At 40.0% G+C, this 25,810-nt stretch overlaps 1 protein-coding gene across 1 annotated transcript in view; it reads right to left on the reverse strand.

The window, feature by feature from the left end:
• Window positions 1–25,810, reverse strand: part of kcnh2b (potassium voltage-gated channel, subfamily H (eag-related), member 2b) — a 200,317-nt gene that overhangs the window by 62,716 nt on the left and 111,791 nt on the right. The window lies entirely within an intron of this gene.

The raw sequence follows: 25,810 nt of genomic DNA on the forward strand, positions 1-25,810 counted from the left end.
ACCTGTGTTATTAGATGTTAAAATGTAAGCTGGTTAGCCCTTAATCTGTATAGATATATTAAAAGTAATGATCAATCCTAAATTGTTAGGGGTAAGGGTTTGGGTCATCTTCGCAAGAATGACTGATGAACATCAATGAGATCAAACTAGATAAAGTGTCACCCTGGGTTCTTAACCCATCTTCCATTGATGTTGCTACTCTTGCATGAATGATTATATTATATTATTTGGCAAATGTGACTGCTTTGAATATGAATAATATCCCTGACAATTAAATGTAAAGATGTTAGTCTCAGTAAGACAACACAGTTTTGACTTACTTCAGCTAGCACCAGCAGACTATAATTTTTTTTCCCAGGTAGTCAGGCTTCCGTCAAACTGATTTCTCATTGCATGTTAGATTAAGTGGAGACTTTAAATTACCCGTAGGAGGGAATGTGAGTGTGAATGTTTTTTTTTGTCTCTGTATGTTGGCCCATGTAACCAGGTTGTACCTGTACTATGCCTCTCACCCAATTCCAGCAGTGACTGGCTCCAGCCCTCCCACGCCCCTCAAATAACAAGCGTTACAACTAATGGATGACTAGTATTAGCTGGGGTAGCAACAATTTATTGTTTGATTGACTAGTCATGCATTTCCCTAAATAGGACCAGGCCTCAGAAGAAATTGATTTCATGCTAGGCAATAGGTCCAACCAACTGCAGCCCTCTTTGCTGTCTTCTATGTGTTTGAGTCTCTCTGGCAGTCCTCAGTGCAGTTGTTACCGCCAAACTACCAGTTCCCCACCCAATGGACCAGACAGACATATTTATTTTACGCATCACTTACTGCCTTGCTGGCTTGTCAATGCCCCCTGGAAAGAGGCTGCGAGGGGGATCATGACAAATGACGAGTGAATTCTGCTACAATGTCAGCCATCAGACAAGTGTGTGTGTGCATGTACAGTCAAAATGGACATTGTGTGTTATTGCTGTATGTCAATGTGTGTTTTAAGGTGCTATGAGTACATACACCGAGGGACAAAAATGACAGATGTGTGTATGTGTGTGTGTTTTGTTGGACAGGTGCACAACACCTGCTGTCTGGCCCTCATCATGAAGTGCTATCACTGACACCAATGGAACAGCAGTCTGTTCATGTGATGCAAACACCTTATATTACACAATAAAACATTCATGAAATAACCTGACCTGTGCATCATCAATATTAATATGCATGCTAATATTTTTGGACAAACATCTGTTCAGTTGGTAGCACAAACATTCCAAAGAGTTAAAATCAGCCTAAAATATCTATATTGATTTTGATGTTTGAATCTGTTTGAAATAAGGCTCAGTGAATTGAAACCCACAATAAGTATGTAGAACAACCACTAAACAACTTGAGTAAACTCAAACTCAAACGAATTATTGCAGTGATTGGATTTTGTAACTAAAGTCTAGGAAGGACCTTGGGAGTTTAAACCTGTTGGAGGGAGGAACCCCTGGCCTAATTGACTGTGTAAATGCAAAAGACTTCAACCACAATTTATCTCCGGAAGTCATCACAGTTTTATGGCATAATTTTCTTCAGGGTGTCAGAAGGCGCTATCGATTAAATTGGAGTTTTGTCCTCAAGTAACTTTGGACATCCTTAACTTAGATTTCATCAATGAGAGATGAAGACCCGGGGACAGACACAACATATCGTCTTTTTTGAATGGTCTTCTTTATTAGGTTTTCTTTAGGGCTAACGCATTCGCAGAATGACCCCTGCTCCATGTACCCATAGACACCCACACTCACTCGTTCACGTTAAGCTGCCGGTCAGTGAATTTGTAGAAGAACAGTGAAATACAGAGTTTCTCTGGTAACAGCTGCTCAGTGATCAGAGCAGAAGCTGCAGTTGGTTTGTACCGAGCTGGAGTTTCTGTGTCCTCCTCCACTCTGCTCTCACTTGACCTAATAAACACTCATCACGAGTTATCAGGACCTGATCAGTACATGAAGTAACTTAGTGTTTGTTTGATTCGCTCCAGAGTTTATGATGGTGCATTTAAACATCATGAAAATGACTCGTCAACATGTTGTGCTCAGTACAACACGAGACGTGACACTCACAGTCAGGACTGCGGAGCCATGTAAACATCATAATCTGATGACCCTAACCCCGATAGAGCCATACTCTGAATAAGCAATAATTGAATTAGCAAATGTGAAGTATTGTGAGCTTAGTCACATTATATAGACATCTACACGCATCTACATCACATTATAGCGTCTTATCGGAGTTTTCACAGTATTTGTGACCTTGATGTACAGCAGTTCCCAACGTTTTGACGACACATGCCCTGAGTGTACACAATATGGAAAAATAAAAGAAGTTGGAGCTTTTGTCAAATTTGAAAGAAAACACCCCAAATACTCAGAATATGCTCTGTAACATGTTAATGGGATTATGAATGGAGTATTACATTAGCAATTCATGTAAACAACATAACCAAAATATCTTATTGGTCAATGCTCGGAATATTGGTGTACATGTAATCGTAGTCAAATTCTTAAAACCTGAACAAGTTTGTGTGTGTGGTTGTTTTCTTTTTTTTACTTCCCTTTTGGTTTTAAAAACATTCAAGTTTTGTATGGATTGGAGGCCTAAAGGAAAAGCAAAATATCTAGTTCAAGCCAGCTGCATGGTTCTTGCGCCTCCATTATATAATTGCAGCAAACACGTGCCTTTTGAAACTTAAAACATCACAGTCTGCAGCTGTGCCTGCAAACAACTCCGACCCAATCATTATTTCTTTCCACAGGCGGGATACACCATGAACAGGTCACCAGCCCTAACAGAGCGAACATTCAGAGAAAACCAACCATTAATTTACACATTCGCGGTCACAACCATTTTAACCTAACCCCAATCTGCATGTCTTTGGACCTCAGACATGAGGAGATAACGCAACCTCCACACACAATTCCAATGTACCTGTGCAAATGGAAAATCAGGGGAGAGGATATGGAACAGTGCTCATTTCCCTACACCTCCCCCTCGCGGTGTTTGTCCATAACAAATTACACCACTACTTCACTCCAAGGCTGGGGTCGCTGTCCCACTTAGTATTGGTGTACTGCTGAGGTAGTTAGTGTTGTAGCCCCCCCCCAACCGATCCTCACAGCTCCAGGGAGGAAGGTGGAGGACGGATCTCCGGCTCATGCATCTTCCTAGGCTTTGTGACGACCCCAGTTCCTGTCTCCTGCGTACATGTGCACAACGCATGTGCGTGTGTGTGTGTGTGTGTGTGTGTGTGTGTGTGTGTGTGTGTGTGTGTGTGTGTGTGTGTTTGAAAGGGAGCCAGCATGTGTACGTGTGCATGTGTGTTAGTATGTCTACTGAGGCCTCTGACTAGTGGCCAGGTGCTCCTAATGCTTAGTATGACGTTGTGACATCAGTGCTATATATGGCCGAGTTCCATGCCCTTGTATGAATTAAACCGTGTTGTATGTACTTGAGCAGGTTGAACAAATTCATTCTCTTTCAAAAACACCTTGTGTTACACATTTTGGGGTTTGCTGCTATGTAGCAAATAGGTACCTTTCCTGGAGCATATGTGTGTGCATGAGCGCTCGTGTGTGTGTGACTGATGACACAGTGTTGTCGGCACCATACTGAGCAGGGCGTATATAGAGTCATTCTTTGATGACACCGCTGAGTTAGCAGAGCAGTGTGAGTAAGTGTGTGTGTGTAGATTCCTTTCTCAGCTGATGTATAACCACTGTGAGCAGCTGAGGTGACACAGGCAACACTGAGGCTTGTACTAACATACATCAGTCATCTGGTGGTACATTAAAAGTGATGACCCAATACTAGCGGAGCTCTCACCACATGCCTCCTTCATTTCACTGACTCAACTTTGTATTCTGGCAAGCAGCCGGTGTTCACTGAGCCTTGGGAAACGTCCAATGGCCCTAAATTGTCCTCCATCACTCACTGGCTTTATAACTGTTGCAAAGATGAGTAGATAAATAGATAAAGGGACAGATAAATAAAACTTCATTGTCTTTGATGGCGTGTAGAAGTTGACAGGCGGCAACAGACAGTAGGGGAAATACGAAGACAGGAGTGTGACGCACAACACAGCACACCCCAATGAAGGTGAAGGACAACCCCAACAATCCCTCCATGCTTATTAATGATGTCTGTGGTGAAAGGGCGACATTTGGGCAGAGAGAAAAGGAGGAAGTGATAACGAACAGCTTCTAGAGTGAAGGATTTCTGCTATCTCTGGGGACAACGGGTGAGGGGAGGGATCAGGAAGGACAAGAAGGAGGAGGATGGGTTGGTGAAGGAGAAAGCTCCAGGGAGGTAGGGGAAGGTGAGGTGGAGATCAGAGCTTGGTCAATGGCAATGAGGGGGGCACACGGAGTATGAGGGGGCGATGCAAATGAAAAACGCCTGGAGTAAGATGGCACAGCCTGAAATTCAGGTTATGGGATGGGAGTAAAGAGATGACTAACACTCTGCCCTCTCTTGATGATGACAAGGTGCCCTTATGTAACGCTCCAGGGAATGAGTCCAATGAGAACTTTTTACAAAAGTTGGGAGATTTTTTTCTGGATGAATAAAATTGAGAAATGAAACAATAATAATAAAATAGCTAATGAGACAGTAAGGGGAAAAAAACCATAGAGAAGCATTAACGCAAAAAGGCTAAAGTAGAATGACACAAAGAAGTCAGTGAATTATCAAATAAAAATATATAGAATAATATATACGGATACAAAATAAGACAAGGTGACATAAAAGGCAAATGGAATGAAAAGCAAGGGGGGATACAACTCAAAATGATTGTGTCACTCTTGATTAAATATATCCTAATAAAGTCGTAAGACAATGACAATACAATCTAGAAATCTTTCGTATTGCTGATATATGAAATACAAATGATACGTGCCGTTTAAATAAAATATGGTCAAGCCAAGTCTATTTAGGACTTTGTATGTCTGACAATACAAAAAAAAATGTTTAATTTTTATTAAGGTGAATACATTGTTGTAAAACATTTGCCAATTTTAGTCTATTAACAGAAAGGAGCCTTTTGTGTCTCTAGAGGGCGCTGTGTGGTGTGATAAATGTCCTTAAGAAATGTCACTCAGTCAGATCACAAGTTTAGAAGTGAGAGAACTCAGGGGGTGTGGGGTTACAAAGAAGTGAGCTTGGCAGACCTCTGCCGCCCCCTCACCATCGCTGCTTGAGGCTAAAGGCTGCATCAGCCACTGTAGCATGATACACATGAGTCTCCTGTCCTGTAGGAGTCTGAAACATTACGGGAGCGCAAAGCCATATTTACAGAGTAATCTTTTAAATGTAAATGTTTTTATATACAAAAGTTCATAGTTAGGAATTGCATTGTTTCACACAAAATGTGCGTTTAAAGATAAAAAAATTCCGACCTAGTTTATAATGAAAGTATTACCATGTTAATACATATACCTATATATATATATGATTAGATCTATAAAGATGCGCCGGTCTTTATAACAGTTAAGTTTCTGTTTTAAGATGCAATTATTGTGTCAAGTGTCACACACTGGGCCTCTGAAGGGTAAAGAGGGATTCGACAGTCTGAAGCCTTGTGGTCACAAATAATATCTTGTAGGTTGTGAGACAACTTAATATGAACAGATGATAGACATGAGGGATGGATATTGACATGGTGGGATCTGAGGGGGTGAGTTGAAGGCCAGACTAACACTACAGAGAGCCAGGGAATCAAGGACTGCTGTAGAATTAGGAGAGAGTGCAGCATATCACTGCAAAAGCACACTATGGAGTTGTATGACTTCTTCTGAGAGCTGGATAGTGTAAGGAGGTAGTGCCCTGTTCTGAACCAGCTTGTCTGAGGACGGCAGTATGAGCAATGATGGTTCTTTCTTGAAATCAAGGTTCTCAGGCTATTTTAGAGGGACCCTGCCTTGTATCAGCTTTTAAAATAAAATAAAAAAATAGCCTGTGCCTCCATGTCCAAGACTAAATTTTAAGGAAAACTGTTATAAAAAAACAACATCTCTTCTAATATGCAAAAATCGTCAGCTCACTCATACCTTCTTACTTACTATCGTCTCTTGTGAAAAATGTTCAAAAATATGACATTTACTTAACACGTCAGGTGGCGGAAAGAAAAGACTTTTGTGTAAATGCATCCATGTATGCACCAGTGAGTAGGAAAGCATGTGTGTGTATACAAGGAGGGAGAATGTTGAAAGCTGGAACAAAGCAACTGCGTTATGCATCTGTTGCCCAGCACATAAAGGTCAGGGCTGATTGTGTGTCAGAGGCTAAATAACACAAGACCCTTCCAAATAAATGCCACCACAAATGATATTTAGAAATAGCAGAGTGATGGGAGTCTTGTTCTACAGACGTCAACAAGGAATTGTGTGCGTTTGCGTGCTGGACAACATTTGTCATCGCGAAAAGGCAGATTTCACAAACACTTGTTCACAATAGTGCACACACAGGTAGAAACAGTGCGACTCCTGCAAGCTCTAACAATGTATTCAAACCATGTAACCTTTACGCCGCCTCCCAGGTTCAGCGAGCACATTATTTTACCGTCAACCTCCACAAGTTATTGCTACTGGCTAATTCACCACGTCAACTGACCACCATGATTCATTACAGCAGCAGTGACAATACGGTGACACAACTTATTCATTAGTTGTGTGTGTGTGTGTGTAGTGTCTAAATATGCATATATACAGTTGGTTGCAAGAGCTGTGAGAATTAATAACACATGTGCACACACACACAAATTCATATAAAAACCTTAATGAATTCCTGGTTTACTATTTGTCAAAGTAGCCCAGCTGGGAGGCTGTGTGTGTCTGTGTGTGAGTACATGCATGCGTGTGTGTAATGTGACTTTACAGTAGAGCGATACATTACACTAACAACTTTGAGAAGAAATGTACCTTTATTTTTCTTTTCAGATGTATATGTCCCTTTAATGTTGTGAGGCCCTGTTGTGTTGTTAAGTAAATAATTCATTCAGACTGTGGAAGCTAGTTAGATTAGCTTGCCCATACAAAATTATACTTAATATTAATATTTTTCCTATATATATATATATATATATATATATATATATATATATATATATATATATATATATCAATTATAATTATTCAATTTGTTCACCTAGTTCAATACCTTTACCTGCAGTTCCTGCACCCTCAGTGTTGTGACACTCCCACATTTCACAAAAAGGAGCATCAATCCAGAAAGAATTCATATGATTATACTATTTTACTTCATATTTTTCACTTTGACTCTTAAGTATCAAAGAAAACAATATTAATTTGGTGTATATATGTACCGTCTTCACAAATTTGTCAAATGGTCTCATACGCACACAAACACACACACACACACACACACACACACACACACACACACACACACACACACACACACACACACACACACACACACTCAAACACAATGACAGATGGGATTTGACAGTTCACTTTGCGTGCCGCACCAGGTGGGGATGACCTTTAAAGATGACTGGCACGAGCAGGAGGAAGGAAGGAAGAAAGAGGGACAGACAGAGAGAGGAGAAGAGAAAGAATAGAGAGAAACCCACAGAGAGCTGCGGAGGCTGTGAGGGATTTGCTCTTTTAAACTGTGAATCAGTGGTCTTTTAGAAATACCACAGGATGCTAAAGTGTTGCAGCTCACAGTCAATCTAGTGGAACAAAGCACGTTCAGTCCTATCGCTCTGTTTTTGTTGACGCTGCCTCTCAAATCAGATAATTTCTACCCTGGCTTGAATCAGGACTTCCAAAGCCATTTAAATTGTTATCCTAAGAGTCACTGAAGTCACCATCAGTAGATTTTTCCCCCACTCCTCCCCTAGAATAACCACAGTCTCCATTTTTCATACAGTGTGCTTACAAGTTGGATTTCATAAGACATCTTTTTGATCTTATTTTGGAGTTAATATGTCAATGCATTTAGTCTCAGAGTCAACTCCAGGGTAAAATCCCTCCACTACCACCGCTTGTTCTGTCCACTTGGTGGACATGTCTCTGACAGGTTCAGGTGGCAGTGGACCCCCTGGGTCAGTCTGAGGCAGCTGCCCGGCCAGACTCTGAAAACATTTTACCTTCTTTCATCTTCTCGGAATTGGTGAATTTACAGCTGGTAGCAAAATAATTGTCTTTAATGAGTTAGCTGCACTTTTGGGAGCTGTTATGTCTTAACCCATCTTTATATATAGTCCATGGCTCAGAGGAATAACTTGACATGTTAACTGAATGTCACCGTCACCCTGAACGATTCATATTGAAAAGCCAAATCTGATTCAACTGAAACAATTCTTAGTCTAGTACAGCCCTATTAGTAATTCATTTTTGGTTAATTGTTGGCTGAAATAATTGTTGTTTCTGCATGGAATTTTTAAAAGGCATGTAATTTATGATGTACTACTTTATATTTACATTACAGTTTGTCCTACCTTTGAAATGGCCCTGCTCCATGAGTGAATTTCAGGGTTTTAAGCACTCTCACTCCTTACATACACAGAAACACTTACCTAATTATTTTTGCATGCTTTGTCAACAATAACAGCCTCATTTCTGTACAGTGTGATAACAAGGGCAGCCAAAAGAATGGGGGGTTCATTCCACTGTCCCCGCTGACTAAGCTGATAAAGTGGGGGCACTGAGCACAGAGTGTGCATGCTAATCAGTGCAGTGATGGAGAAGTAGATGGAGATTCATTGATACTGTAACCCTGCTAGAGGAAATGGCTGCACAGTGCACACGCCTGAGCTTTTTATCTCCTGCTTTAGTGCATTTTAATACAGTTTACATGAAAGGAGAAAAGGACAAGGTAATTCAGTTGTTTAGAGGGTGGAGATGCTGTTGTGGAAATTTGTGAATACATGTTTGAATGACACTTTTTAAACATTGGGATTTGATGAGGTCTGTACTTCAAGAGTTTTTTTTCAAATCAACAAGAAAGTGGCTCAGTGCCTGAATTATTCAGTCACACAAAATCTGAGGAGGATATTTTACATGTTAATCTACAATGATTTTACATACAAAACAAATAAATAAATGTCTTTGACTGAAGAAAGAGGTCATACAAAGTGCATTCCCCAAATGGATTAATGCGATTCTACATGGGTCCATTTGAGAACTTCTGACCAAAATACTGTTAGAGACAAGAGACACTCAGTATGGGTTCTCAAAGCTAAAAACTACTGGGGATTAAATGTGCCAAATCGTCTTTAAACTGTCCCAGTTTGAAATTAATACTGTGGAAACTAGAAGACAAATACAGCAAAAACTATTTCGGGAATTACACTGAGCTCTATAAGTATTTATTCAGCAAACTCAGCTTTGGCCTCATGGTGTCCAAATGAAAGGTCTTTTTGAGGTTAATCACAATGTCAGCTCAAATACAAAAGGTATTTTTATCTGAACATATGCAACATTTTTTATGTGACGTTCGAAATTCCCATAAAAAAGAAATGGTGTTCTTTTTTAAAATGAACCGGGCATCATAACTTTTGAGAAATAACATTTAGTCCTCTAAGCTGTAAATATAAAGTGTTGTGAAACTGCAGGGATGAAAAAAGAAAGCATACCTAACATTTATTCAATACACAATAGCTTAGTGATACCCAGCGGACATGGAGGTATTGGATTAAACAAGACAAAGACACCAGGAAGGGCTGACAGCTCCAATAAGCTCGAACTGTGACAGCTGTGACAAGGGTTCCTAATGGATTACACACACACACACACACACACACACACACACACACACACACACACACACACACACACACACACACACACACACACACACACACACACACACACACACACACAGAGAGAGAAAGAGTCCTACAAGACAGGAGTGTATTCCAAACCCAGAGGTTCTCTCTTTCACTGCATTCACAGAAACAAAATAAAAAAACAAATTTGAGAAGCTGTTTAATAATTGTCAGGTCATAGTAGGTGCTGATTATCTGTGTATTGGAACCACGGTTCATCCGTGATCTGTGTGGTTTGACCCCCACGGTTCAGAATGCATGTGAACAGCTGATTAATTGCAAAGTGTACATACCAGTGTACACTACAGTTTTACTGTCTCTGTGACTTTTTAAAGTCACATCTGCCTATTACAATCCAGAGATGCAGATAAATCAAAACAGTTGTGTGTTCATGTGAACTGTGTATGTTAAAAGCAGTGAAAGCCATGGCTACTGTAGGAGCAGAGAAGTTGGAGAACCCCCTGTAAGTCACGTGTGGGAGCATTTTGGTTAAATATACTGATGGCAGGATATTTGGCAAAGAGCAGTGTTTCCCACAGAATTGTTTGAGTCTGTGATGGAACCATTAGTGCACGTGCATGCGCCTGTAGTTCGCTCTCATGCAGAGCCTGAGTGACAGGTACACAGACTAGACAGTAAAAGAGAGGTTTTCACGCTCTAGAGAACTGCATTGTATGCTTCTGTCGCACAGGGCTGCAGCTAAAACTATGAGGTCTGACTGTCTGCGTGGACTGTGACAACTTTATGGATGAGAGCACAAGCGTGCAAGATGGAGAGACAGAGCGAGAAAAAGGTAAATAGCACCGCAGACAGCTATACAAGGAATCAAAGCAACACTAATTTAGAGATCTCTTATGTTATTATGAGAAGTGTCATTTTATTTGTTCATTATAAAACTGTTGATAATCATAACAGAAGTTTTATAATCTTTGGGTTAAACTAAGAGCCATATATACTTCAGCCACAATTTGTTGCAACAATTTTATATTGTCCCTTTCACTCTCTCGCAGCCGTTTCTGCCTCTAAATCATATGTGTCCATGTATATTTGCTATGTAACTCTGACAGTGAATCAAATTGTGACAGATCACCAGCTGAGATGGAGGTACAAACACACATACACTTGCAGGGAAGCAGAGAAGCCTTGACTCTCTGACTATGACTCAATGTGCCAAACACTAAAATGCCTCTAGTTGTTGTTTAGGGTGGGATGCTTTTTGTTAGTCTGACCACAAGTAATATGCTTTTCTGTTATTTCATGTCTTTGTTGTTTCAAGAGAAATTGTTAAACTCCAAATACATTGCAGCCTCTTCAGCATGAAGTAGCCCGCTAAGAGAAGGCTGAGAGAAGGCATATAAATAATGAAGTATCATTTTATTTGAAGCTAATCCAAAAACACATTTTTGCAGTCCTGTTTTGCCCCTTGGTACTGCTACCAACATTCAAATATTCAGTTGTGATCTCTTTTCTCTTCCCCTTACTGAGAGCACAAGAAGTTGGACGACAGGCGTTGTAAAACGTAACATAGTTTGTAGATTTTTGTTTTGTGTTGTAAATTCTCTGTGACACACACATGTCACAACCCAAGATAAAAAGGTACTAAAAACTGCTGATGAAAAGAGGGAGCTCAACACTTCATAAAGTGGAGGTGACTTAGCTGTCACAGTGATAACAAAATCCTTTTGGAAACAGCGGGGCAGCATTGAACTACAATGTCGATATCCTGAGATTACCCCGGAGACATGTCCTCAAGCTGAACTGTCGTCTTCAGTCCGCATGGCTTTGTTCCAGTCCAAAAGTCAGCCCTGCCTGCTTGTCTTCTTGGCCCCAATTCATTTAAAAGACCATTTTCTCTTGGAGTCTACACAAATCACTTGCAAAACACGTTCCTCCTCCTCCAGCACATTCTGCCTTACGTTGAGGCTTTCAGAGGTCAACACAACTATAGGGAGAGAGCAATTTAAAGACAGAACTGATCCTGAATACCTTAAAATAAGGTCAGCTGCTAAGTGAGAAGTAAGTGATGAGGAGAAAGCAAGAAGGCAAAAGATAAAGAAACAAAGACAAAACCGACAAAAATAAGAAAAGAGAGAAAGATAAATTAAAAGAGAGACCAAGTGTGGCAGAGTGAGAAAGAGGTGGAGAGGAAGCGAGTAAATGAGAGCACAGGGAAAGAGGGGAGTCTCCCGTTGAGTTCAACTTTTGGAAACTGAGTCAGTCTCAGCAGGTGGGTCGGCGAGAATCCCTGGCAGAATTCCAAGCTCCCATGATGCTCTGCAGCAGCTAATGACGGGCCAGACATCACATGACACCCTGTTACAAAGCTGACATGTTGCGTTAGTAGGACACATGGATTGGCTCTCACTGATCTGGCCAGGTGGTGCTGCTGCCTCACACATGGGCAGACCTGAGATGAGACAACCCACCCCCCACCAATATCCCTGCATGGATTGGTCCGTTTCCCAGTTAGTGAAGTTGTGTGCGAGGCAGTTTTCGATTCAGGAACTAAACTAACCTGAATAAGAAACAATAGAAGGTGATTTCTCACTGTAGCCTGTCATACTGGGGAGGCCTGGTTTTTGTGTTTGTGTGTACATAAACACCATGTGGTGAGTATGTGTGTATATTTGCCCACAGGACTCAGAGTTTAGTAACTTGATATATGTGTACGTGTATGTGTGTGTGTGTGTGTGTGTGTGTGTGTGTGTGTGTGTGTGTGTGTGTGTGTGTGTGTGTGTGTTAATGAAGTCATTTGTTAACACACAGATGAACCAGAAACGTAGAGAGCAGGAGCAGCTCTATGCAAGCTGCACAGGCAGATGGTTGACTCTTATTGCCAATGAGTGCACGCCTGTTTACACACACACACACACACACACACACACACACACACACACACACACACACACACACACACACACACACACACACACACAGTCAGAACCAGACTAATCATTGCCACTGTGGCCAAATAAGAATGTTTTTTAACATCTAGTAATATTTCCAGGTAAGGTAATTCAAAGTAAAAGTCTTCAGAGTATCAATGTTCTAAAATCCTGTTGGTAACTGAGCAGGTCCATCGGAAATGGACACAAGGAGTTGGAAGTCAGTCACCGTTGTCTAGTTAAAGGCAGCAGTGCAACATTCATGATTTTTGCTTTAGAAAATGTTCACCAGTTTTAAAACATCACCCAGCAAACTTGAAAACTTGAAAACGTCATGTATGTCAAAGCAGCATGGTACTATAGTCACAGTTCACACAGGTAATGCAGGTTTATTCTTCATCACAAGTCGTGCCTAATGTTATCTACGCCACGTTTTAAGATAAGCGCCAAACATTAAAAAAATAACATTGGGTGGGTGTTTGGCCCATTACTATTCTACTCTAAAAATGTCACTCTGGAAAAAAATTATTGTAATAATTTAGATTTCTTGAATATCTTGCTGTTGCAATTTATTACCAGTAGTGGGTAATGCAGCCCCCTTTCTACCCCTGCTACCAGCCCTCTGTCTTTTTCCTTTGGTTCTCCCTAAGGCTAGTATCACTTAGTATGGAACAATCAGTGGAGACTAAGAAGAAGCCTCAAAATTGAGGTGTATCTGTGAATATGACTGTGTATCACTTAGTGTGAATTTGTGCGTTCGTGTGTGTATGTGTATACAGTATCTGGATGTACGGTTTGTTTGATCTCCCTGGGCGCATTACACAGCTTTATTGGGTTGTTTTTGTGTTAAAACATGTCTAGTTGCTGCTCTGTTGGTATTTACCATGATATTTCCACAAGGCTCAGGGTCTGGACCAGGGTCATGGATAATGACTGGGCTTAAATGGCAGCCTCCGCTTCCATTCCCTGGCAACCGCTAACAAACTAATCTCTGGAGAGGTTCTGTAGTCTCAAGAGGACTGGCTGTCCTGATACTACAGCAGGTAATCAGACTGGTCTGTGCATGTCTGCGTTTGTGTGCGTGTGTGTTTAAAAGAGAGAGACAGAGGAAAAGAGAAAGATCAGCGATTGATTTCCCAGTCACAGTGTTAGTGTTGACCTTATGGCTGAGAAGAAAGTTCACATCCGAGCTAGTGTGCGCATGTTTGCATTTGTTCTCGGCATGAGTGTAATACAAGTGTTGAATGGGTGAGCCTGGCATATTGTATATAATCCTAGTATGATATTCTTAATGGAATAATTTTAACTGTGCATTATTTGTGAATTTAAAGGGAAGAGAACTGCTGTCAGTGCATATATTAGGAAAGCATTTCAGATTATTACATTTAGTCAAAATCCAAATCAACCAACAACACTCAACATAGATTAATTAGACTGCGGTTTGTATTCACACACCTAAACTGCTTCTAATACAGCACAAGTGCTTTTATAGAGATGAGAATTCATAGTGCAAAATAATGGAAACTTGCTTCCGGCTGCACTGGGGGCATGAGCTGTGCTTGTGTGTGTCAGTGACAAAGGACCTGGGTGCCTTCCCTGGTTCACTCCACTGGCTCCTGAGATGAGCTCATTGCTTCGCCCCGCCCAACCCGTACACGCCCCTTGATGGATTGGTCCAACGTGGGACCCTGACTGCCTCACTAAACCCATCTGGATGCAACCATTTCCCCATGTGGGCAATGGGCGAAATTGATTGGGTAAGACATAAAATTGGGGGCATCTCAAGCAGGTTAAAATTGAGACTAATAACAGTCATTTTCAGAGACTTTAGTTTACAGACGTACAAGTAGAGGAATAAGAGAGCTATGCCTATGCATTAGCAAGTAAATGAACAATGACAGGCACATCATAAGCATTAGATGTATAAAAATGGATCCACCTTGAGTACAGATTAGTTTATCATACTTGAACATTTAGGTTTGCATCACAAAAACTACAGACATGTGGATGCAGAACTTTTCTAACCTAGTGGAGGCACTGAAAATTACACTTACACTGACAGAGAGCACAGATAAAAAAATAATATTTGTATTCAAGTCATTTTTGTAGCTCAGTGGTTGAAGTAAAGACACATTGTGGTCCCATGGACATCGTCGTTCTTTCATGTGTATTTAGTAGCTATACACTTATTTTTCATATTTCTAAGTTGCATTTAAAATATCATTGAGGCAAAGTGTAGGTACAACTCCACGTCTGCTGTCTTTCTTTTTTAACTTCTGTCTTTGTCCATTCACTTTTAATGTGCAGCCTTCCTTGTCAGACAGATATTTGCACGACAAAATATAGATAGTTCTCCATAATGAGACCTGTATCAATACTATAACTAACATGGAGGTTAAGTCAAAAAAAGCAACCAGGTCACACGTAAGCAGGGTAAAAGACGGACTAATCAATAGCTGCTTATTGCCGGGACCTTGAGCCCCCTCTGATTCAATTACCTGCTATGATGAGGAAGGGCAGTCAGGCAGGGAGGCAGGCAGGCCAAGCCCACAACACTGTGATTAATGGGGCCAGGGCCGAGGAAATGGGTCATACAGACAGAGAGCAGAGGAGCAGGCAAGAGGAGGAGAAAAGAGGCGAAAGAAGGAAAAGAAAAATGATCGGCTGAAGGATAAAATAAAGGAGGGGAAAATAAACGACAGGAAGCGATTGGAGGGAGCATATGAGGAGAGAGGAGAGTAAAAAGAAAGAGAGAGGGAAATATAAAAAAAGGACAGAGAAAGACTAAGCAGTGGAAGCTGGGGAGAGAAAAGGGGAGGAAGTGTAAAAAGGGAGAATAGATAACAGAAATAGAATAGAAGATAGAAAGAGAATAGAAACAAGTAGAGATAAAGGGAGGGAGAGAGAGTGAGAGAAGGTGTGGGACAGACTATGTGAACCTGAGTAGCCCTCTTATCTTTCATTTGTATCACTTTGAACTTTCCCCTCTGTGTGGTCCTCACTCCTCTGCTTTCCCATCTTTTCTACATTCTCCTTTCTCTGACATACAGTAATTCTTCTTCTGACACATGGCATGGGTAAGGAAACGTCTTTGTTAGTTTCAGAAGACAGTTGCCATTTCCACATTGTTTAAATAGCAATAGCAATTTTTACTGCTCGCACCGTTATCTCTTCTTTTGTGGGGACTACGCGAGTCACGATTTTCAGAACTCTTTCCACCACTATTGAATCATATTTGACAATCACATAGGCTATGAAATAACGTATTATGCCCGGGCCACAATGGATGTGTGAGCGGTGCAGAACGTCTTGCTTTTCATTTCGGCACCAATATTATCACAGTAGTGTGACCACACTGCCTGCTTGAGGTCTCACCTAATTCCTCTGGGTGCTGCAGAACAGCAGAATAGACAGTCAAAATTATCTTTCACCACAGTTTCAAAGTCTATCTGTCATATGTCAAAACGTAAATATTTGCAACACTTCCTTTACCCTTTACCCTTTCGGTTGACTGAATCCATTCATTTGTTTTAACAAGGTTTTTATTATTTTGTATTTTTAAACAGAAGACAGGGCAATGTTCTATTAACTTGTGTGGGTGTGTGTTGCAGTTTCTGTTGTCCTGATACTACTGCAAGTCATCAGGTTAGTGTGTGTGCGTGTGTGTTGAAGAGAGGTAACCTTCCAGTAGTGATCAGAGGCCTTCAGTTAAAGTTCAAACAGATTGAGAGGACATCCTGCTAGTTTGAGAATTAGAGGCGGATAGATTTAGTTAGCCAGGTCCACACATGGACAAAAGATTTAAAAGATGAAGAATGACGACAAACATTTTCCCGTAAGAAAATATTGTATTGAAATGGGCTGTAATTATTTATTCTAGATGATATTACATTGGCTCATTTTTACTATCTATATTAACAACAGTTTTAGAGCAAGGTCTTTTTCATCTGCACTTATCTCAATGTTTTTAATAACTATCAATGCATCATACCTAAAACCTCACTTCAAAAATAATAAATTCTAATAAAGATGTCTATGATTTCCTTAGAATTCATTGTGATTGTCGTTAAAACCTATTGAAGAGTGTCAACATGTGTTTCTAAGACACAGCTAAATTTACCAAACTAACGTTATATAGAGCGTTGCAAATGGCTAAATCGATGTCTGTGTAATGTTGTTTGAATGGGATTGCTCTCGGCAGCAGGAAGGAGCAATAGATTAGTCTGATATAGATTAGCTGCTTGGGAATGAGCACATTTGTTAAAAAATCAACGTTTTGAAAGTCACTTCTGACACTACACTCCTGTTTAACCATCAAGAGTCATGGATTAATTACAAAATCATCAACTGGACAATGTTCAACAGGTTTTAACTCTAGTTTTCTGACATGATGTTTCTAAAACAAGAACTATGTTAATAAGTGCTCCCATTTCACCAGAGAGAAGGCTAAAGAAAGTGTTTTTGAATCCCTGGAGTCATGTAACCAGGTTATAAAATGAATGTGTGATTGTTCACATTCTGATGTATCCAGTAGTATCTTATTATCTTATGCTGCTTCGTAGGATGATTAATGCTTTATGCAATGCACTTCATCCTCCGCTCTACCTCACACAACAATTTGGGAGCAGGCAAGGAAAGGGATAAAAGGAACTGGAGCTCATAGCATCCCAGGTTTAAATTATCAGTTTTTACTGAGGATGTCCGTGAAAAAATAAAAAAATAAACAAAAGAGTGATCGATAGAAATGTTATCTCCGCCAAGGAAGTTTGTATCTTTGACTGTCTGTTAGAATTACGACAGAACTACAAGTGGAAAGATGTGGAATGGGTCAGGGAAGAACCAATTAAATGTTGGTACAGATCTGGATCGGGGTAGAGTCAAGACTTTTTGTTTTTTTCATTTTCTTTAACATGGCGAGACATATCCATTTTCATTTCTCAGAAAAGTGTGAATCTTGATATAAAAAAAAACCATAGACGTTGGTATCGATGAGTGGGTGCAATATCGTACAGATCTAAAATATCTAAATGTTGTTTCACAGGGGTGTAGGCTTTTTCCAGCTACTGTACGGTAACAAATAGAGGTAGAAAACTGTAAATACCACCAATGTGTAGCTGAGAAATGCAATATGGCCTTAGCTATGGCTTGTGTGAATTTGTGTGAATTTGTGTGACTATTGGACCTTGGCAGAGCTATGTGCTTTACTGAGTGCACTTCTACTTATGTCTGCTTCCATCTGAAATTTATACAATTGCCCAACACACCCTGCAGAATCTAGTCCTATGTGAATTTGGCGGAGGACAGTGTTTTAGATACAAGTCGCTTCGAGATGCTGACAACATGCTTCCCACTTTGTGGGTCGTTGACCTCACATGGAAGGAGCACTCAATCAGTTTGAGGTATTGAGGCAGAGCCACTGAGCTGGCGGCTAAATTACAGTCCTGCAGGTTGAGTGCGTCACATGCATACAGACTCGACTCTATTCCAGCCCATTAAACTGACAGAGCAAGGCGCCGGCAATCCAGCACGTGTGCCTTTCTGACCAAAATATCACCATATTGTCTCTTTGGAAACTGCTCCCCAATGATTAAAATACAATAAATCAAGAGTAAGAATAAGTAAGGGCAGTAAGAATACAAATACTACAACGACATCTGCTGCAAACAGGAAATGGGTTACTTGAGCTGTGGAATATGGCTGCAGGCTAAAACAGTAAATACCCTATACCGTTTGTCTTCTTGGCGTAAAAGTAATTTGTCTTTGGTGATGAATAAAGTTCATAATAACTGTGGGCAAGAACAGCATAGAGGTTTAAAGTATCCATTATTCTATGTTCTCATTTTTGACTGTAAAATTTACTGCTGCAATTTGGACCCATGTCTGGAGGAGATGTTTGAAAATTCAGTTTGTTTTTACCTGCAGTCCTGACAGAAATGGAGACACTTCCAAGACAAAAATAGTCAGTTGGCATAAAGGAGCTACCATCCTGTTATACAAATTGGAAGCAGTGACACAAAGAAGAGAAGGAAATTAACACCCGATGTTGCTGAAACCCCACACAGCCTAAAGCAGAATCACAATAATAATATGCTCAATAAAGCACTCTCCTCCAGGTAGAATGAGTAACACTTCATTTTGGAAATGATGAACCCCTCATTTCGACTAATCTGTGCCACATTTAACGGACACTGCCCTGCTGTGGGACTTTGCCAGAGGTGCATCTCTCACCAAAACATCCAGTGTCACATTAGAGCCCTGCCGCCCTGGTTCTTTCTCAGCAAAAAAAAAACATGTGGCGCTGCTAAAAATACCTTCTTTTGAATCATTCATGTCACATACTATTTAGAAAGCTCATGCATACTCATGACCCTATGCAAATGTGAATCACAGGGCTTTGACTAAAAGGGAATTCAATTAATGGGATAACAGGGGCTACAGTTACTCCCAAACATGAATGAAGCAGGGGTCTACAGGGATTAGGAACTTTGATCAAAATCTCTGTTCATTTTTATTCCTCAAACAAAGCACAGGTTTAACTGTACAGCTTTATTCCCCAATGCAACATTTCTTTTACACAGGACAAGCTTTCCACTAATTGAGTAATCTGAACTAAACAAAGTGGGTTTGCCACAAAGTTTGAGAGGCTATAACTTTGCTGACAAAATTGATCCCTGCGATAGAAACCTCCTATGTCTGTACCCACATGTAAAATGGTAAATGGACTGTATTTATAAAGCCCTTTTTAAGTTTCGCTGACCACTCAAAGCACTTTGGCACAAAGAATGGGGGACACAGGGATCGAACCACGACCTTCACTCGGTATAGTGGACGACCCGCTCCACCTCCTGCCGCAGCCAGCCGCCACTCTGTGCACGTAATGACAGTAATGACTTGCATATACCTGACTAGATGCTGATGGAGCTGTGAAGTATGCATATGAGAAACAGCAGTCGTGTACTGCTGCAAAGCCGTTCCTCATGAAGCTGTCCATGTTATAGTAATCAATATACATCAAGAAATATGTTTGGTCATCGACATCGTAAAAATTGTTCGACTGCCTTAGGCTCATGCCACTGAAGAAAAATTAGGCTACTATTTGTAAAAGGGGAAAAGCAAACAAGGTAGAACAGAAAACAATGCCTGTATGTAAAAGCAATGTTCATTCAACAACATAAAACATGTTAAGTTTATGATGTCGGAGCAGTTTGCAGTGACATCACATGAAATATATTCAAGTTTACAGAAAGTTTACATAGCTGCTTGAGGCACTGTAAAGGGGAGAGAGAGGAAAAATCGAGGACCACCCCAAAAGGCACTCTTTATATAAACTTATATATTATGCATTTTTACATCTTAGAGGAGGATGCATACAGTGTATAAACACACACACACCTACACACACTTGCCCTCTCCACAGAGATCTGCTCCTCTCAGTCCCTGTAAAGGCCTGCTCATTAAAGAAATATATACAACCTACATTCTGTTTAATGTAAGTCTATATGACAGAACAAGAGTTCCCTGATAAGAGGCTCATCACAGGACCCTGTATGAATACCATATATGCTCCTACATCACAAAGTAGCAGTAGTTTCACATCGCAAAAAATGTTAAATACAATATTTGATCAAAAGTAAACATTTGATGATTTATGTGGGTGTTTGCTTTGATGAAATTTACATGTATACAGTGCCTCTTTCTCGATGTATTCCTCTCGGGCCTTTTGTAATGTTTTCTGTTTTATTTTTGTAGCAATATACCTGTTTTGTTTATGGTTAATTTGCTTCTTGTGCTTGTGTGTTTTCCCTCATTGGTGATTACTTTCATGCGACTATCATTGTCCTATCCTCATTGAAGTATTTTGTCTCCGTTTTAACCTCACTCTTTCTCAATTTGTCTGTTTTTGCTCCTGATTTTGCCTTTAAGTCGAGTTTTTACTTTATTCAAGTTCTGTATCAGTAGCCTTGTGTCTGTGTTTGGGTTCCCACTGCTTTAAAGTAAAACTGTGACAGCCTCAGCAGGGAGAAGAATGGAATGGACCGGCTCAGAGAAACTAACCGAATAAATCATTTTAATTAAGACTATTTTTGCCAACCCATTCTCAATTTCTCCACCAGCGTGCCGAGCATTAAACTTGGGAGACTGTCATCTCATTTTTTCCCTCCAACTTTTTGTGTCAGTAAAACACTTTGGAGAACATCGCCCATAGACTTTGTATAAGCTGCTTAATTGTGGTTGAATCTTGTCAAAGTATTAAAATGAATGTGTCTCCTGTTCTGTTTCTAATTTGTAAATGTGCCTTTGTGTCATTGCGCAGTCACCAAAGGCAAAGTGGACCAGCAGAATATGTTAAAGAAAACAACAAAGCATTAAATTAGAAGAGTTCATATGATTAATGAGCAGAACTCAGATAAGACAACACGCTGTAAACAACATTCTTATTCTTAAAACACTTAGAAATATGGAAATGCCCTTTAAAGAACTGTGAAAATCCATTACAATGAAGAATATACAATTGTGATCATTGTTGTGTCTGTGATTACTGATGACTGGAAACTGAATCTGCACAATAACATTATTTTTATATATTTTGTGATTACATCACAAAAATGTAGTGAAATTATCAAATTTTATCTTGTAATACCGTAAGTTTTTTGCTCTCTGCATCTCAAGTTTTACTTCCTAAACATTTTTAATACAAGAAAACACCAGCCTTTGGATGACTTTGCAACTAACTCAAAAGTTCAATATGCAGTCAGCCCATGCACAAACCGCAAACTATCAACACAAGCTGCAGTCGCTCTCTTGTAAATTTGAAGAAGATGGAGCCAGATCCTACCACTTTGCTGTTGGGCGTGGTGCATGCCATCCATTGCTCCATTGAATTTCACTGTGAAGTCGGATGTGACAGGTTGCTTGAGTGGAGAGGCAGTGTGTGTGTGTTTGTGACCGAGTATAAGTGAGCGTCAGGTAGTTGTGAGTTTGCTTTTCTGTGCATGCATGCATGTGTGGGTGCTTGCAGTAGCTGTTCATGTGGAATGCCACGTATGGAGCTGGGCGTGTGTCAGGAATATTGTATGAGAATTGTGATGCTGAGAGTGTATAGCTAATCAAGTGTCCCCCACAGAACATGACCAGCCACCATTAAAAAGCTGAGTGCCACTAAAGTGTGTGTGTCTGTGTGAGTGTGTCTAAGCTTGCAGTGAGGGGTGATCATAGTTTTCTCCATACTGAACACTCCACTTACCTCAAAGCCCCCCCCTTCCATCTATCCATGCTCCCTTCTTAGCCAGGGTGATGTGTCAATCACAGGTCCGTACAAAATTCAAACACTATTGCCATTTAATAATTAGCCAATGATGCTCATGTTAAAGGAGAAGATGTTACATTTAAAAGCAACTAGAGCATGAACTGTACATACCAGTTATTTCCCTGCATGTGCACGAGGCAACACAAGTTAATATTCACGAGCCAGTGTGAGTTGAGAGCAAGCGGTCTGGTCATGAGGCAGCGGAGGAGGCTAAAACCAACATGTTCGGAGCAGGAAAAGGGGACAGTGCAGGGGAGTCATTCGAAATGAGAGAGGAAATCTCAATATGTTCTTGTTCAGAGTGTCAGATGTTTTATGGAACACTTAAATTATTCAGCCCTTCTTGCCTTTCAACATCTTCTTCTCCGCACCTCCGAGGAGATGCTGAGGCCTGCCGTCACACTACATGATGTGGTGCTGCCATCTTCAGGCCTGAGCTGGTAATGCAGGTGCTGTTTCATTAAAGTCCACAGAGCAGTTGTTCTCATGTGTACTAACTGCCACACGGATCGAGGAGAAAGAAGGCTCTAAGATGAACCACAGAGCTCAGCTGTAAGAATAACTGAATATTTATCATCCTTTAGTTCGAGGTACAGTGATCAGGGGAATCAGCAGCTGTAGTTTGATGAAACTAAACTATATATATATATATATATATATATATATATATATATATATATATATATATATATATATATATATATAGAGAGAGAGAGAGAGAGAGAGAGAGAGAGAGAGAGAGAGAGACTGAATCTGTACTTAATAATAGTAAATGGGACTGAACATCAATGTTATTTATTTTGTTTCATCTGTCTTTCCTATTACCACCTATGGATTTCTACTTTAAGAAGAATAATAAATATAGTATATGTCACAAAATAGTGGTTACACATAAAATGGGTGTAAGTGATGTACAGTGAAAATGCATTTAGTGTTGTTCCATTCCTCCAACAGCTCTATATAAATAGTCCATAGCATGTGGAGACACAGCTGGTGTAGGTTCCTCCATCTGCAATATAAGTATAATACCCAGTATGGGTTAATGCATATGTACACACTGAGGGTTATGTTTTGACCTTGCCAGCTGCAACTCACACAGGGCGGCATGATTGCATTAGGTTTGTATTGTGTTGCATCATCAACTTTGGATTATTCTGTTGATGTTCCCGTTCTGACTCAGAGGACAGCATGACAATACGATAAGAACAGATCATTTATGTTCCTCTTTAGTAACTCCATGAAGACTACAGCCCTGAGAGAGATTAACATAATCTTTCCTGCATGTTGTTCATCACTCATGGGTTCCACAAGACTTTAAATACAAACAAAATAACTTTCCCTTGCGTGCCTGGTGATCCACTAGGAGGAGACTAAATAATAGATAAAATTCTATTAGAACCCGACCCACACTGGATTTCAGGGACGATGCAGATTTTAGGGAGTAAAAAATCCCAATACACCGATAAGCTTTATATACAGTATAATGTGCAGGTTTTGCTCTATATGTTTTTCTTAATTTTACAGACTCCAATTTAGCTACTTGCTAAATTTGGTACAAAGCATCTTTTCTTGTTTCTCGAGATTACAATTACACCTGTCAAATGTTTCTGCATTATGTTCCGTATCATGTTTCCATATTCACACATGGACCGATACAGGTATAACTGTGATAATATATATATATTGGTAAAAAATATAACTCATCAAAAGAAGATTTTTTGAAATCATTGAGGGTGCTATGCAGATGGCATGAATGTAGAATTTCCCCAAAAAAATAATATTGCATTCGAACGCAGACTTTATAATTAAAGAATGACTTCTTTAAAGAGAAAAATGCAAACAGCTACTGTATTTCCAACAACAAATCAGACAAACCAATAATAACAAGATATAAAAAAATCAAACACTCAGATTTTAGCCTGTGACAAAATCAAGATCCTTTCTGATAAAAGAGAGTGAGAAATCATCACTGATTTGGAAATATGGCAGCTAATAACACCAAGTGACTCACATTTATGATTGGCTGTTAGAGTGCCACTATGGCATGTCATATTTGTTAGATGGCTGAAAGCTATTAAGTTTATGGCATATTTCTCAACAGTTTCCCGCTGTTCATCATTGTTATATGAAACAAATAAGTGTTATGGGCTTCAATAAAGGCAGGCAGCTGACTAATTGGCAATCACTCTGAGAAGTTACTGCTGAATAGACAAGCATGGACACACTGACAGAGAGTGTAAGAGACGTAAGAAACTTTGGAAAGAAAGACAAACGAAATGTGGTTATAGAATAACTGACAAAAAACTAAACAAGAGCATGTTTATGGAGAATAAATAGATTTATTTTTGCTTTGCTCATCAAATGGAGATTGACAAGAAACTCTCAGCACTCTGGAATAGGGCAGAATATTGCTCTGTGGTGAACTGTCCTAATTAACCTTCATCTGATTAAAAAAGTCTAAAGTTTCTCAACAAGTAGACATGAAAACCTTCCTCACAAAGCCACGTTGTTTGTGTGACCATCTCCATCTATGAAGTGTTCCTCTGACAACGACATCTAAAAAGAGCTTTTTTGACCTAACAGTTAAATTCATTTTTTGTATCGCCTCATCTGTGTCTCCTCAACTGAATTACTCTGACAATTGCCTATTTTTAGCACATTTGGTGAAAAACCACAGGAGGTGGATTCAAACAAAAATCATTTTTCAACATGAAATTCTTGCCCCCAGAGAAAACTGGCATCTCACATGTCTTAAATGTGTGGAAACATAGTTTATTTTTCTCATTTCTGTCAACTAAGTATATCCAGTGCTCCCACATTGTTTGCACTTCACTGTATATTTTATTCCACAGAACCCAAATGTAGGCAGCTACAGGAAGTGGCACTGTGCACAGTGTTCCTGCAACCAGGAGTTGACACTGTATGACAGGACACACACAGAGAGGGGTAGAAGTTTTTTTGAGAGCAATTAGCTGCTCTGACGGTGGAAAGAAATGGAAGTTTGAGAACACAAACTTGAGAGTGTGCACAGATGAAAGTGTTGCCTCATATCACGACCTTTCTCTATTGCTCCATAAGTCACTTGCTGGTAACAACACCACCTTCTATCATCATCCCACCAGAACTCGATCAAATGAATTCTCACCCCCGTAAACTAAAACCCTTTTCTCCACAGAAAGACTAAAGCTAATGAAAGTAGATTGCAGGAGCAGAGTAAATCATGTTGACTTAGTTACATATCTGTCTGAGAGCAAATATATACAAGAAATGTCTTTGCATGCAGAGGTGTCTAGAGTTTCCAAGTCCTTCAAGGTCCAGTTTGTAAGATTTAGCTGAAAGGGATCTATTGGTAGAAACTGAATATAAAATAATCAGAGTGATATTTTCACTAGTGTGCTTCATCTAAATTGTACAAATTGTTGATTTCTTTACCTTAGAATGGGCCCTTTATATTTAAATACTGTATATTTACATCGGGAGCTGATCCTCTCTACCGAAGCCTCCATGTTTTTTTTACAGTAGCCTAGACTGGACAAGCTAAACACCTTTTGAGTTTTTATGACGACTGAAGGCTACCAGAGGTTCTCTTTAATGTTTGGCAGGGGAGGGTGAGGTAAGGGGTATTCAGCTGCAATGTCAAACTTCACCACTAGATGTCACTAAATTACACACACTGATCATTTAATTTCCCAACGTCAGCGTGCACTAAACTGCAGCTCCAGACATCCCAGAACTCTACAAATAACACAAGCGCAGCCTCTCTCTCTGCACCACACCACACACTCCATACT

Source organism: Hippoglossus stenolepis, chromosome 19 (assembly GCF_022539355.2).
Source record: "Hippoglossus stenolepis isolate QCI-W04-F060 chromosome 19, HSTE1.2, whole genome shotgun sequence".
In the NCBI taxonomy this organism is placed as follows: domain Eukaryota; kingdom Metazoa; phylum Chordata; class Actinopteri; order Pleuronectiformes; family Pleuronectidae; genus Hippoglossus; species Hippoglossus stenolepis.